Below are 9402 nucleotides of genomic sequence, written 5' to 3'. Positions count from 1 at the left end.
TTTTTTTTTTTTTGCCTTGCATCCTTTTAACCTCATTTTCAGTGAGGGTAAGTTACTTACTCTGATCAATGTGTGGTTACTTTATATTTTCAAGCATGATTCATATGTGTAACTTGTCCGTTTCATGTTCTGAAACTCGTTTTTGTTCTTGGAAGTCTTTCTAGAGACCTGAGGCCTGCTGATAGGCTGTGGATAGTAGGGACCGCTCAGGCTGGGGAGAGGAGGCCCCACTGCACACATAAGAACCATGTCATAGTGTGAGAAAAGAGGGAATTCAGCATGTGAATCTGTACACATAACGGCTTAGTTTAAAGAAGAAAAGTCACTGTTGAGCTATTTCAGAGGGGCCCCGGAGACCTTTACATGACGCACAAGCTTTCGGGTGGCCTCATATAGGAGCAGGCCTGTGGGCAGAGGGAGGGAGAGAATGCTTTGGACAGTAAGACCCTTTGGAGAAGCTGAGCCAAGGCTTGCTAATGTTGAAAGTGTCATCCCTTTGCATTTTGAACCCCTGGTCGCTGGCAATGGGTTCTGATTGTCATCAGGAGTCCTGGGTTGCAAGTGAAACTGGACAAGCTAAACCTCTGGTGTGGTGGATCAAGGTGCTTGAATGATGTCATAAATTCTCCTTGTCCTGTCTTCAGTTCTCTCAGGCAGCCTGCCCCAAAGAGGTGTGGCCTCCAACTTCTCCACTGCCCCTGCTGCTCACTGCAGAGCCTTTGTCAGTGTGTGTGTGTGTGTGGGGGGGACATCCTCTGAGCTGCTTGCCTTGCCCTGGGGCCGAGTGCCCTTATTATACCCATGTCAGCTACCCTAGTGTCTGCAGAGCCTCGGGGCCGGGCAGGCCTGGGAGTCACAGCTGAGTCATGTGATCTGAGTGAGACGGCTACTCCAGAGAACAGTTACCACACTGTTATCAGAGGTGGGCCAGAGCTACAGATGTCAAAGATACCAGCTGCAGTTCAAACCCATTTCCTTTCCTCGGTCTTCACCCGTGGTAACTGTTTGCCCTATATCGTGTAGATGCAATCACGTGCTGTCTCTGTGGAAAGTATCTGTGAAGTTTGTAGGTTTTTTTGTTTGTTTGTTTTTTGATTTTTTTCGAGACAGGGTTTCTCTGTAGCTTTGGAGACTGTCCTGGAACTAGCATTAAGGTGACCAGTCTCAGGGAGTAGCAGGTTCCAGAGCCTAAGTAGAGGCTTTGTGGCTCCCCTAGCTAAACCTGCAACAGACAGCAAGACCAAAATGGAGGAGAGAGGTGGGTTTGTGGGCCCCTCTCCTCTTTGCTAACTCAGTGAGGGAGCATGCAGAGAGCAGGAGGCCCTTCCCATGTACTGTGAAGACGTCAGGTTTGGCAAGTGTCAGATACCTAAAGGGCATCCTTCCAAGACCACGCCGACAACCACGCTTAGAGCAGACACTTAGGCATCCCTATTGAGACCAAACCCAGGCCACTTTCCTTTAGATGGGTTGCTGACTCCTCCCATAGGCTCTGGAGGTCTTAGCCTCTGACTCTCAGGGTGTGTTTGTGGAATGCGGATGGGGGTCCGGGCCCAATAGCAGGTGATTCTCTGCTGGTTCTGTCCTGTGTATGACCCACATCTGCTACACGGCACACCCATCTTTGCTCCAGCTGGGGAGTGTGAGCTGATTCCCAAGTTTGCACTCCCCCCTCCCCCCCCCTCCCCAATCCCTGAACAGAGAGCTGACAGCCCTTCACACGTCACAGATGCACAGCAGGGGTGGCTTTGAACAGTGTTGTTGAACAGAGCTGTGTTGGTGACTGACCCCTGAGTCTTTTCCCTGGGTTGGGGAGGTTGGGAATGATTTCTGTCCTAGTCTTTGGATAAGGTGCAGCAGCAGATACAGAAGGCCAGCCGCTACCTCTGGGCTCTCGGCCTCTGCGCCCTTATGGGGATGAATTTCCCTCCACTCTCTAGGGAATTTGGCCTTTTGGTCCATGACTTACTTGGCCCTGGAATGTGGTTTCTTGGATTTGGTCCTTCAGAAGAAATGCGTATTTTTATGCCCTCAGCAGCTTCTCAGGGCAGCTAGCTTGCTCAGGTGATAAAACTTAACTTCTCATTTTGTACTTAGCAACCTGAGGTCAGAGATGGCATCTCTGAAACTTTAAAACTCCACTGTCCTCACAGGATGCCTGGCTCATTCATTCTGTTAGGAAATGCTTAACCAGGCCCCTGGGGGCATAGCAGTCAAGGAGAAGACACGGTTCCTGCCTACAAGCAGCCGGTACAGTGGGGCACTCAATGCCACTTCATCACCACTGCGGGCATTCTGCAAAGATGTAGAGGGCGTAGTGGGAGACACCAGCAGCGAGAATAGATTCGTCCGCGGCCTAGGTCAGGGTGGCTTTCTTGATGCTGTGTGAGCCCAACAGAGGACCAGAAGCACTCAAGCGGGGGACAGAGGAGGCCAGGGCTGTTTCAGCTGGTGGTGATCTTTCCTTCAGGGGATGTTTCACAACATCCGTAGACATGTTAGGTCATCCTAGCTGGGCATGGAATGAAGTAGTGCTGTTGGCTTTAACGTGTAGAGGCCAAGGAATTCTGTTACTATATAGGACAATCCCCACGGCGATTCCCCTGCCAATGGCACTGATGTTGAGAAACTGCCACTTCCCAAAGAAACAGAGTAAAGGCCTTGACATCGGGAAAATAATCGAAAGGGCAAATAAAGGGGCCAGTGAGATGGGCCAGTGAGTAAAGGTGCCAGTCACCAAGTCTGGTGACCTGAGTTTGAGTCCCAGGACCCATGTGGTAGACGTAGAGAACAGATTCCTGGTCCCTACAAGTTGTCCTCTGTCATCGACGTACATGCTGGAGAATTTCTGTGCTCCTGCCGTACACAGAATGCACCAAGGCCTTTGTGGTGTGTAGATAGAAAGAAAGGAAGACAGAGCTGATACAGAGGTGACTGGTGTTGTGGTGACCTTCCCCCTGCACTTGGTACCCTTAAAAGTCGTTGTGTACCGGCTTTTAGTAATTGAGGCCCAGGGACATGGCTAAATGATGATATCCTTCTCTGCTAAATGATGATATCCTTCTCCGCTAAATGATGATATCCCTCTCCACTAAATGATGATATCCTTCTCCTGACAGAAAAACTGGTAGGGCTGTACGGGAACGGAGAAACCCTGCATTATGCGCGGCTGTGGGCGGAGTAGTCTGCGGGAGTCTTGGACTAGGCTGGAAGAGGGCATAGAGAAGTGGGTAGAACAGGAACGCTTAGGGGCCCCGCCGTCTGTTTGTCTGGTTGCCGCCCAGCCCCTCCACCAACATCTTGATCCACAAGTGTAAGTAAAATCGTCAGCTGGCATCTCCGCCCCTAGTGGCAGATGTTCCGTGAGCCCCTGCTGAAGGACCGCTGTGAGCATCAAAGCTTTTTTTTTCCGTTTACTGATTGTGCTGGCTGGTTTTGTGTCAACTTGACACACGCTAGAGTCGTCAGAGAGTGGAGAACCTCAACTGAGAAAATGCCTCCAGGAGATCTGGCCATGAGGCGTTTTCTTAATTAGTGATTGATGCAGAGGGCTCACCCATTTGTGGCTGGTGCCTTCTATCCCTGGGCTGCTAGTCCTAGGTTCTCGACTGAGCCAGCCAGCCAGCAGCTCCCCTCCATGGCCTCTGCATCAGCTCCTGCCTCCAGGTTCCTGCCCTGCTTGAGTTCCTGCCCTGACTTCCTCCGGTGGTGAACAGTGCTGTGGAAGTGTAAATCCTTTCCTCCCCGACTTGCTTTGGTTATGGTGTTCTGCCAGAGTAATAAAAACCCTAACCAAGACACTGATTGTGACTGAGCCTGGTGAGGACAGGTGGGTTAAATGAGGCGTCAGATGTCCACGAGGCACCTTGCAAAGTGCCCATGGCAAGCATCCAATAAACACTAATTAAATGCCGTATGTCCGCTTCGGGGAGCTCTTCTGGCTGTGAGGCCCACATAGGCAGAAGTGAGAGGGCGGCTCTCTCAGATGACGCTTGTCATTGTCATTGATGTTCCCCAGACAGCAGAAAAGCTCTGAGGATAGCCCTGGTGTGCTGTGTTATGTTAATGGACCAGCCTAGGGGCAAGTACTTTATATACGTGCCTTGCCATTTTATAATCACTGTGTAGAGGTCTTCCGTCGTTCCCTCTAGAATGTAGCAAACCAGTGTTTGTAATAGATGATGCATCTTCCCGGGATCCTTTCTTCATTTCTCTGTCTCGGGACAGTTTGTTCCAGTCTTGTGGTGCAGATGGCGGCGTCTGTAGCGGGTGACCTGTCAGCTCGTGGGTGATTCATGCATGCAGCACATTTGACGGGAAGAAAGGATCTTAGAGACATCCTACAGACTAAGTCTCATCAGGACGGAGGGAGCCGCATTCTGTGATCAAGCAGAAAGCTCTATGATTTAAAATCAAACAGAAAAAGGGAAAGGAAGCAGGCTGAGGGAGCCATGGAAGCAGGCCAGTAAGCAGCACTCTTCCATGGCCTCTGCATCAGCCCCTGCCTCCAGGTTCCTGCCCTGCTCCAGTTCCTGTCCTGACTTCCTTTGATGAAGAACTGTACCCTTATTTTTCATTAATTTTAAAGTACATTTTTATTGTGTGTGTTGTGTATACATGCATGTGTGCCATGCCGTGTGTATGGAGAACAGAGGACAACCTGCGGGAGTCAGTTGTCTACCTCATCTGAGAATTTTAGTCACAGTAGGGACAATAAGAACGCATACTTCTTGTGTAATCGTGGCCCTTTCCAGCTATCTCAGGGAAATAGGTCTGGGTCGCTGGATGCCTGGTGTGTTAGGTAAACATCAGCCTCAGAAGTGGTGAATGGCTGTATTCATTAGCATATTTTACAAGCCAGCTGCAGATAAATCTGAGGGAGCAGCCTGGGCAACGGCAGCGTCAGGTGACACCAGCTCAGCCCTATGGCCAACCAGGAAGGGGTGCCTGTGGCCTCATAGCTGCCATCACATCACAGGGACTCAGTGAGATGCAGATTGGCTTTGGCTGCCATCTTGTAAAAGTTGCCGGGTGGACTGATTATGAAAGCCGTGATCATTCAAAAAGACCCTAGAAGTGGAAAACTCGGGGCGCAGGGAGATGGCTCAGCCAGCGCAGTGCTCCGCAAGCCCGAGAACCTGAGCTCTTGCCATTCAGCACCTGCGTTAAAGATGAGTGCAGAAGTGTGGTTCTCCAGTCCCAGGGCTGGAGAGAGACGGAGACAGGTGGACCCTGGAGCGCTGCGGCTGTCCAGTCCAGCAGAATGGCGGGCTCCAGGCCTGATGAGAGACTCTGCCTCAAAAGCTTAGGACAGAGAGAGCTGAGGTCCTATCCCGTGTTGATCATTGACCTCCAAATGTGTTTGCACAGATGTGTACACACCACCACACACATGCACACACACAGAAACGTTTCTACCTGTTAAAACAAGCCCCCTTCTAATGGCATTTATACTTGTAAAAACTAGTAACATTGTATGCTATGTCAGAGATTATTTTTATAAACAGTATCGTAGTTCACCTAATCTCAGACTTGACCAAACAGTCTCCCTGATGGCAGAGAAAAGCATCCCGAGGAAACTGGTCTAGGCCAGTGGTTCTCAACCTTCCTAACGCTGTGACCCTTAACATAGTTCCTCATGTGGCGGTGACCCCAACCCTAAGGTTATTCCATTGCTACTTCATAACTGTAACGTTGCTACTGTCATGAACTGTGATGTAAATATGACCCCCAAAGGGATCACAGTCCACAGGTTGAGAACTGCTGGTTTAGGGGCAGCATCTGAAGGAAAAGCTTCAAGTGGCAAATCTAGCATTTTATCTAGAGTGACATTAATTTTCATATAATTTTTTTAGGACAACTTCAACTGGTCTGTTTGTTTGTTTTTAGTTTTTATTTAAGTTTCTTTTATATGCACTGGTGTTTTGTGTGCGGGTGTTGAATCCCTTGAAACTGTAGTTATAGGCAACTGCCATGTGGGGTGCTGGGGATTGAACCCTGGTAATCTGGAAGAGCAGCCAGTTCCTTTAACAGTTGAGTCGTGTCTCCAGCCCCTCCGTATCAGGTTTTAATTTGCGTTAGCGCCGTATAATATTGTAAGTATCTCGCCATTACAATCATGAAGGCTTCAGAAGCTGTGCCCCGTGTAGTAAGCTGTCTAACACGCCTGACTAGCACAGGAGAAAAGGTAAAATAAGGAACAAGGCTGGGACTGTAGCAGTGACTCAACATTTAAGAATACTGGCTCTTCTTCCAGGGGACCTAGGTTCGGTTCCCAGCACCCATGTAACAGCTTACAGCTGTCTGTGACTCCGGGCACAAGGGATCTGATGCCCTTTCCTGACCTCCAGGCACTGCCTGCATGTGGTGTACAGACATACATGCAGGCAAAAAGAAATAATATTTTTTAAAGATAAAGACAACAAAGCTAACAGTACTGCAGACAGTGGTGGTAATTTCCAAGTCAGCAGTCAAGACACACATTCCTTAGGGCAGAGAAGGGAGCGAGTGTCTGGATTGAACTGGGGGGGGGGTAAGGGATTGTTTTACTAATACGTCAGAGCGCCCTGAAATTGATGAGGTTGGATATTCTGGTGTGAGCCAACACAGGGAGGGAAGATAAAGCTTATCACCTGGCCTTGACCCTTGGCGAGGCTGTTTGCCCTCCCTCCCTCCCACCTGCTGCGTCTTCTGGGCAGCCCACTAGCCATGAGCTGGGTCCTAACGTCTTCCTCAGGGAGGGGGTGAATGACCACAGACGCTGGGAGTCGGGTAGAAGGCTCACAGCCGACTCATGTATTTAACAACAGGGAAAACACTTAATACCCTCCCAGCACCCAGGCCATCTGATCCCTTGACAGCTGACACCTCAACCTCATCTCTCATTGGCTAGGCATGATCGGGACCTCCGACAGCACCTCTTGCTAGGCGCTCTGGAAATACCGCTTGGTAGCTAGCTCCTTCTGGTTAGGCACAGAGGGGACTTTGGCAGCTCCAGGCAGACTCCAGGTTGGCTCCTTTTGGTCTGGTGGGCTAACTTCCCACAACAGATAATTGTCCTAGCTTAATTTTCTTGGTGATTTGTTTTTCAAAGACAACTAGCGGTCGTCCCGTGGCAGACAGCACAGAGATAGCGATGGGGAATTTCTGTGTTGGCGCTCAGTAAGCTGATACTCATGCAGTCGATACTCTTGAAAATTAGCACACCCGTGCTTCACAGTGCAGATGGCATTTTATAACTCGGGTTCAGTTCTGTGTGATATAAAGATGGAGAGCATCTTTGTGCATGTTTAACTTCACTTACCAGTGATAGCAGGACCCTGGATCTCACCAGCCCTCATCATTGTACCTGTTCCTCCTGTCACCAAATGGCCACCGACCCTTTGTGCACTGCAGAAGAAGTCCTGGAAGTCCTAACAGCCACCCCACATTCTATTCCTCTCCCTCACTCCTCCATCAGTCTGCTATTAGAACCTGCCGACGTGCCCTGCGCTTTCTGCGCTTCGGAAAGGCTCTGCTTCTTAACACTGCAGACCTCGCTTCCTCGGGGAAGCCCTTCCCCTTTCTCAGTGGTTTTTCCTAGAAGGGGTTGGCATTCCTTCCTCCGTACAGTCGGCATTGCAGTCAACTTCCGTTCGAAAATCGCTTGTAGAGAGATGTTGGCCAGAGGGCACAGAGTTCGGCGAGGAGGAGTAAATTCGGAGACCTATGAATGGTACAGCTTTGTGGCTGTGATTAATAGTAATTTGATACACGTACATTATCATGTACATATACATGTGCAAATAATACATTTGATGCTTAAAAATTGCTGAGGGCCGGCGAGAGGGCTCAGCAGCTAGAGGCACTTGCTGCTGCCGAGCCTGAGGACCGGAGTTTGCTTCAGGGACCCGCGTGGCAGGAGGGGACCGACTGTCTTCTCATCTCCATATTCTTGCTACGCGCAAAATTTTATAATTTATATTTTATTTTAAGGCTAGTCAAGTGCAGTAGTGGGGGGGGGAAAGAAAGTGTAGAACAGGAGTTCAATCTGTAACTGTGAACAATCAATCGAGATAACTCACTACCTTCGGACCAGCCTACGTGCAAAATTTTAAACCGTAATAAGTTGTTCAGTGAGTTCATCCTGAATGTTCTCATCACAGAAATATGTCAGATGGTAGCTCTATCAGTTAGTTTTATTTAATCACAGTATATGCATATACTAAAACGTAGCGTATGTCGTAAGTGTGTATGATTTTCGTTTGCCTGTTTCACATTAATGAAGCCATGGAAAACAACCAGCCAACATAGTTCCTCGAAGTTGGGGCTCTTAGCTTAGTCCTTGCAAACCTGCAGTTATGTGCAGATGTTTGTAAATAAATCCATTAAGTGAAGACATTGGTATGTGGTGCTCGTGCGGGGTCTGAGTGAGGGAGGCGGCAAAGACCAGATCTTGGAGTATCTGAGGACCATGAAGACAAAGGACCATGTGTTGTTGAGCACGCAGCCTCCCTGTGCCAGCTGTGGTGGCTTAGCTAAAGCCAAGGAAAGCACAAGCAGTAGGTGCATTTTCAAAGATGTCTCTGAAGAAAAAAAAAACCCTGCTTTTTGCTGGCTGGAATGAATCCAAAGACCGGGAAGCCTACAGGCTTGAATCACACTGTGGCAGAGAAGGTCCATGAAGCTAGAAGGTGTGGGGCAGGAACGAGACCATTGCAGAATGAAGGACAGAATAAAAGACACATTTACAAACTGGACAGATGACAAGCCACCCGATGACAGAGGGAGAATGAGGGCTTCTAGAAAGTGGGGGTGGACACTCGGTGATTGTCATCAGACTTGACCTGGATAGGCCACTGAAACGGGGGGAGGGCAGAAGTGGTATTAGGGAGGGCCGAGGGTTCTAGAAGAAAGTGACTTTAAAAGATGATGTGAGTGGTCAGCTAGAAGGGCTGTAAAGGGAAGGCTTTCAGAGATGTGTTTGTGCATCAGTGGGCAAAATCCTACTGAGAGAAGAGAAAGGCGGGAAGGCCGCAAGATGAGAGTCGGTGAGGCCTAGAGCAAATCCAAGGGTAAGGTGTGCCAGGAAGAGGGGCGGAGTTGTTCGGGGTTGAAGAAACAGAGGAAAAGCGGTCTATGAGTGTTTGTACAGCATCTGTCTCCAAATAGCGAGGCTGTCAGTGGACCCCTCAGGTAGTGAGGTCCTCTTCCAGATCACACCCCCTTCCTCTCTCGTTGTTGGTTTTCTCACACACTCTGAGGGCTCCCTCCCCAGACTGGAGGTGGGGCATAGGTGCCTTGTGGCCCCCCGGCGAGTGCATCTGTTAACCTATGCCTGGCAGGCAAGTCATCGTCAAGACCCAGCTCCTATTTTCTCCTGGTATCTACCCAGCTCTGCTCGAAAAGGTCAGCTGCACAGCT

At 49.5% G+C, this 9402-nt stretch overlaps 1 protein-coding gene across 1 annotated transcript in view; it reads left to right on the top strand.

Annotated features, from left to right (window-relative positions):
* The window catches only part of Gnptab (N-acetylglucosamine-1-phosphate transferase subunits alpha and beta), a 60006-nt gene that overhangs the window by 6905 nt on the left and 43699 nt on the right, over positions 1-9402 (top strand). The window lies entirely within an intron of this gene.

The sequence above is a fragment of the Microtus ochrogaster genome, chromosome 24 (assembly GCF_000317375.1).
Source record: "Microtus ochrogaster isolate Prairie Vole_2 chromosome 24, MicOch1.0, whole genome shotgun sequence".
Taxonomy (NCBI): domain Eukaryota; kingdom Metazoa; phylum Chordata; class Mammalia; order Rodentia; family Cricetidae; genus Microtus; species Microtus ochrogaster.
Note: the sequence above shows the minus strand (reverse complement) of the source record. Positions and strands in the feature narration are given on the sequence as shown.